The sequence below is a fragment of the Apus apus genome, unplaced genomic scaffold (genome assembly GCF_020740795.1).
Source record: "Apus apus isolate bApuApu2 unplaced genomic scaffold, bApuApu2.pri.cur manual_scaffold_44_ctg1, whole genome shotgun sequence".
NCBI classification, from domain to species: Eukaryota; Metazoa; Chordata; class Aves; order Apodiformes; family Apodidae; genus Apus; species Apus apus.
The window spans coordinates 65,224-72,294 of NW_026248853.1; positions in this window are offsets into that span (position 1 = coordinate 65,224).

Below are 7,071 nucleotides of genomic sequence, written 5' to 3' on the forward strand. Positions count from 1 at the left end.
GACGTCATAGTTGGTAATGTCATAATGGGTGACGTCATAATGGATTATGTCATAACGGGTGATGTCATAATAGATGACACCATAATGGATGACGTCACAATGGGTGATGTCATAATGGGTGATGTCATAATAGATGATGTCATAATGGATGACGTCATAATGGGTGACATCAAAATTGGTGATGTCATAATGGGTGACGTCATACTTGGTGATATCATAATGGGTGACGTCGTAATGCATGACCTCATAATGGGCGATGTCATAATGTGTGATATAATAATGGATGACGTCATAATGGCTGATGTCATAATGGATGACATCATAACGGATGACGTCATAATGCATGATGTCATTATGGGTGACGTCATAATGATTGACATCATAATGGATGACATCCTCATGGGTGACGTCATAATATGTGACGTTATAATGGATAACATCCAATTTTGTGATGTCATAATGGATGATGTCATAAGGGATGATGTCATAATGGGCGACTTCATAATAAGTGATGTCATACTTGTTGACATAATGGGTGACATGATAATGTGTGATGTCATAATGGATGACGTCATAATGGGTGACATCATAGTGTATGATGATGTCATAATGGAGTGACTGATGGTATAATGGGTGGTGTTATAATGGGTGATGTCATTATGGATTATGTCATAATGGGTGACGTCATAATGGCTGATGTCATAATGGCTGACATCATAATGAATGTCATCATAATGGGTGGCGTCATAATGGCTGACTTCAAAATGGATGACGTCATAATTGGTGATGTCATAATGGATGATGTCATAATGGGTGACGTCATAATGGATGACGTCACAATGGGTGATGTCATAATGGGTGATGTCATAATGGGTGATGTCATAGTTGGTAACGTCATAATGGGTGACATCATAATGAATGACGTCATAATGGGTGATGTCAAAATGGATGATGTCATAGTTGGTGGCTTCATAGTTGGTGATGTTATACTTGGTGATATAATAATGGGTGACCTCGTAATGGGTGATGTCATAATGGGTGACGTCATAATGGATGACGTCATAATGGGTGACGTCATACTTGTTGAGATCATAATGGGTGACGTCATAATTGGTGGTGTCATAATTGTTGATGTCATAATGGATTATGTAATCATGGGTGGTGTCATAATGGATGACAACATAATGGGTGACATCATAATGGGTGATATCATAATTGGTAATATAATGGATGATGTCATAATGGGTGACGTCATAATGGATGATGTCATAATGGATCATGTCATAATGGGTGACGTCATACTTGGTGATGTCATAATGGGTGATGTCATAACGGATGAAGTCATAAAGGGTGATATCATAATGGATGATGTTATAATGGGTGACATCACAGTTGGTGATGTCATACTGGAAGACATCATAATAGATGACATCATAATTGGAGGTATCATAATGGGTGGCGTCATAATGGATGACATAATAATTGGTGATGTCATAATGGGTGATGTCATAATGGATGGCATCATAATGGATGATGTCATAATGGGCGATGTCATGATGGGTGACGTAATACTTGTGACGTCATAATGGGTGACGTCATAATGGGTGATGTCATTGTTCTTTTCTTCCCCACATCAGTCTAAACAAAATGCCTTTTCAGCCAGCGAAGGCCTCTCCTGATTATCCCCAGCTAAGGGACTAAACCAGACTTGCTGCTCAGGGACAACTGAACCCAAAACAACAGATGTGGCCCGGGACACATCTTCACTCTTCTTCTGGGTCAGCTCAGAGAGAGGTTTCACCATTTCACTGTAACATGGAATGTGCATCCTCCAGAAACCAACAGTCCCTGACAAGGTTTCAGTGTCCTTTCCAGTACATGGTGGGGCCACAGCTGTCATTTTGTTCCTCATGTCCACTGGGATCTGGAGATGTCCATCTTGCCACCTGATTCCCAGGAACTGGATCTCCCATGAAGGTCCCTTGACCTTGCTTCTTTTTACAGCAAAACCAGCATCCAGAAGAATTTGGAGGATCTTTTTACCTTTGTCAAAGACTTCTTCTGGCATGTCACCCCACACAATGATGTCATCGAGGTACTGCAGGTGTTCTGGGGCTCCACCCTTCTCCAGGGCAGCCTGGATCAGTCCATGGCCAATGGTTGAGCTGTGTTTCCACCCCTGGGGCAGTCGATTCCAGGTGTCCTGGACTCCCCTGCAGGTGAAAGCAACTGTGGCCTGCACTCTGGTGCTAGAGGAGCAGAGAAAAAGGCACGAGCAATGTCCACAGTGGCACACCAGCTGGCTGCTTTTGACTGCAGCTCATACTGAAGTTCTAGCATGTCCTGCACAGCAGCACTGAGCGGTGGTGTCACCTCACTCAGGCCATGATATTCCACTGTCAGCCTCCACTCATTCCCCACTGCCCCCAGGAAGAGCCCTGAGCCCCGTGAGAGGGACAGGATCTGCCTTCCCAGGGCCTGGGCTCAGGGCTTGGCCTTTCTGCTCCATCCAACAAAGCAAAGGGTTTCTCAGCAGGACAGGCACCTGCCCAGGGCCTTTGCCTCCCTGCACTCATGGCCTCCCATGATCTGCTCTAGCGAGGCCCTGGGGAGGCTTTGTCAGGCTCAGGGGGACCCATTCCTGCTTCAGGAACTTCCTGGTGTTCAGTCTTCTCTCAATATCTCAGGTTCATGTCATTAGCCCTAACGAGCTAGATCACCCAAGTATTACAAAGCACTAACAAACTTTTTTTTTTTTTTAGTTACTTTTACAGTGGCCTCCAATTACCTGCTCTAACGAGTCCCTGGGGAGGCTTTGTCAGCAATAGCCCTCAGTGGGGCCAATCACTGCTTCAAGGCACTTTCAGTTTTGCTTCTGGCTTCCTGAGCACTTGTTCAGTCTTCCCTCAGCACCTGAGGATCATGGACTCAGCACCAAACACACGCTGGGAGTCATTAAAATACACAGAGGCCTAATGAGCCTTTTGTCTCGCTGTCTCTTCAGGTCTTCAAGACTCTTTACAGCTAGTTGGGAGAATTTTCATAGTGTAGTTCAGGAGGGAGATTTCAGGTACTACCTCATAAAAATGGGGGGTTATTTTAAGGGATATTTTATTTTAGAGGGTATTTTAGGGGATTTTCAGCTTGGAATTATATAATTCAAGCCTCTTCTCCCTTCCTTCTTCTTCCCTCCTCTTCTGCTCAAGGCCAGCATCCAGGGAGGACTCCACCTCTCCATCACCATTGATCCCTAGACTTATGTGTTCCTGCCCCTCATCACTCTCCCCTCAGCTCCTGTCTGCTCTGCTCTCTCTGCAGCAGCTCTGGGAAATTCAGAGCTGCTCACAGCTCAGGACATGCCAGGGGAGTTGCTGGGCATGGAGCAGGAAATTGGGGTGTGGCACAAGTTCCTACACATATTTGTATAGATTTGCACATAGATTCTTTTATCAGGAGTGTTTAACTCAAGCTGTCTAGTTTAGTTTTCAATCCAGAATGTCTCTCTCCTCTTTCTCTCTCTCTTCTTCCCTACCTGGGTGGGAGGGGGAGGGGATGGAGAGCATTGTTGTCTCTGCTGTAATTGCCCATCCTGAGTCAAACTGTGACAACAATTTGTTGGCGCCCAACGTGGGGCTGTATCTTTAGCCCAGGCTCTAAAGTCATTGCTGAATGTTGAAGATTCCAGCTCTGATGGCAGGAATCCCTCAGGGAGCAATGGGCTGCACTTCTGCTGAATCTACTGACAGGTTGAAAACTGAACAGACACTTCCTGCAAAGTTTCTGCTGCAGCTTTTCCCAAGATGCAGTTGTACATGTGGTGTGCAGCTGGGATCATCCTGCTCTGTGGAGCTGCTCTGCTGATTCTTTTATGTAGATGTGATTGGTTTATGTACATGATTGTTTTTTATTTATAAGACTGTAGCCAAAGCCATCATCTCTCCTGTGAGAAGATATTTAGAGCTCACAGGGGATTTGATACTGATCTATAGTGTGGCAGTGTGTAGTAAGGGCTTTGATGTTGTCCTGGTGTGAGCCAGGATTAAGCCAATTTTTCTTTTCACTGATTTTTTTTTTTCCTTCAGTAAGCTTTCTTTTAACTAGCAACTGTGTGTTCTGCTAGGCTGATAAGACAGTGGAATGTTTTTCTAACTACTGAGGCTTCAAGGTTACACCTTCACTCTGCCGGCTCAGACACTATGGGGAGATCTCTGACCCCCCCCCGTGGGAGGCTGAGTTAGACAGACAGCAAAATTGGCCAAAGATATTCCATTCCATATATCTACGTAAGCTCAGAGGAAGGACAGAGATCTTAGAAGACAGCTTCCTCCTTCTTCTCGCCTTCTCTTCCGTCCATGGCCGGCGTCCGGGGAGGACTCTGCTCATCCGTCACCGCCGACCCTTAGGCTCGAGCTCTCCTGACCCTCATAACTCTCCGCTTTCTCCAGCAGCGGCTCCGGGATTTCTCGGGACTCTTGCCAGTTCAGGGGATGCTGTGGGAGTTGCTGGGGGTGGGGGGAGGCGAGAGGCTTTTGCCCATATCTGAATATATCTGTATATAATTGTATATATTTTCTTGTGTGATTCATTAGTGTTTTAATTAAAGCTGTGTAGTTTAGTTTTCAATCCAGCCAAGTCTCTCTCCTGTTCTCTCTCTCCTTCCCTGACTGGGTGGGGGGGGAGGGGATCGAGAGCATTGTTGTCGGACCTGAGTCAAACGGTGACAACAATTTAATTGGCGCCCAACGTGGGGCTCGATTTTAAGCCCAGATTACACATTTTCATCAATTGGGAGTGTCCAAAATTCCATCTCTGAGGGGAGGAATCCCTCAGATAGCAATGAGCAATAATTCTGCTGAGTGTCCTGACGGATTGAAAACTGAACAGACACTTGCTGCAATGAATCTATTGGATCTTTTTCCAAACCTGCAATTGTACATGTGGTATGTAGCTGAGGGCATTCTGCTCTTTGTAGCTGCTCTTGTGATTCTTTTGTGGTTTATTGACAGAACTGTAGCCATAGTCAACCGTATCATTACCAGCCTAGTGATCCTAGGGATGATGATACTGTTCTCTATGGGGTCACTGTATGTGTACAGTTACACTGCTAGTCCTACTGGTACAACTCCTAAAGTGAATAGAACGGTCCATGTTGGTAACAGCAATAGCTGGTTCAATTTTACCTCTCCATATTCTCTTAAGCTGAACCTCCCAGCTCTTGATGTGAATAGCATGGTTGCAGTGGGGATGTTTTTGCTGAATGTTTATAATATATTGTGGATGCGTAGGGCAAGATGCTGTTCTGCTCACTGCCATTCCCCCACAGGCAATGTTGCTGCCACTGCTGCTGCCAACACCACTGCTGCCAACACCACCACTCCTGCTGCTACAAAAACAACTGCTTCTACAAAGAAAAAGCCTGATCCATCGCAAACCAAGCTAGTTAACCCTGTGACTAGGAGCAAGGCAAAGACAAAAGCAGCAGAAAGTGAGGGTGAAGAAGAAGAGGATCCTAATACAGTTGATGGAGCAGGTACCTCTCAGACAGAGGCTGACGGTGAGGAAGGGAAGGATTCTAAATCAGATGATGGAGCAGGTACCTCTCAAAAAGATAAAAAACCAGGCCACTCTCAGACAGATAAAAAACCAAGCCACTCTCAAGCAAATAAAAGAACAGCAGGTCCTCCTCAATCAGATGACGACGATGACCTTGCCCACCCTTTCTCTATGAAAGAACTGCGCCTCATGAGAAAGGACTTCACCCGCATTGATGGTGAGGGAATCCTTCCTTGGCTGCTCCGATGCTTTGATAGTGGTGCTGAGACCTACAATGTGGATGAGAGAGAAGCCAAGCAGTTGGGATCCCTGGCCAGAGATGCTGGTATTGACAGAGCACTTAGTAGTAAGACAGGAACTACTACCCTGTGGGACCGACTTCTTTCAGCTGTGAGAGAGAGATATCCCCACAAGGGTGACATCGGATGGTGCCGAAGCAGAACACCCACTCTCGAGAAAGCCATCACCTACTTGAGAGAGATTGCTGTGCGAGAAGTGATCTATAATAACGATGGAATCACAGATCCTGATGATGTTGAGTGTGACATGCAAATGTTCCGGAAGTTTGTTCAGGCTGTACCAGCAGCGCATGCCCATATATTCTCCTTCATGGGATGTTTTGAAGGTTACGAAAGACCAACTGTACGTGAAGTAACTGTGAAAGCACGACAGTATGGAGACATCCTCTCTGATTCCCTTTACTTCCAAACCTCAGCCGTTAAGAAAATGGTTGACAGGAAGTATAAGATGCCAAAGGGAAGTAAACTCCAGACTCTTCCTAGAGACGACTGGTCACGTGTTGCAGCTATTAAGAAGAGACGTCCTGCTACGAGACAGCAGCAAGGAAGACAGGACTCACTGCGACGCCACCTGTGGTCTCTCTTGAAAAATCATTTTAGAGAGGACATGAGAGTCTGGGACAAGAAACCCACTGATATGCTCCAGTTACGTGTGCAAGAGCTTCTAAACAGAACAAAGCCAGGAGATGGTTCTTCCAAGAAGAAGGTTGCACCAGTCAACAACCAGGATGGTTCATCGAGCTCTAGTGCTCAACCTTAGGGATGCCCTGCCTCCAGCCAGGAGGAGGAGAGGGACAACCGAGTTTATTGGACTGTGTGGATTCGGTGGCCTGGCACATCAGAACCACAAAGATATAAAGCTTTGGTGGATACTGGTGCACAGTGCACTCTAATGCCATCGAATCATAAAGGGACAAACCCTGTCACTATCTCTGGAGTGACAGGAGGTTCTCAACAACTGACTGTTGTGGAGGCCGGTGTAAGCCTCACTGGTAAGGAGTGGCAAACGCACCCTATAGTGACTGGCCCAGGTGCTCCGTGCATCCTTGGCATAGACTATCTCAGGAAAGGATACTTCCGTGACCCGAAAGGGTACCGGTGGGCCTTTGGTATAGCAGCTGTAGAGACTGAGGACACTGAACAGCTGCGTACTTTGTCTGGCCTTTCAGATGACCCTTCTGTAGTAGGGTTGCTGGAGGTTGAAGACCAACAGGTGCCA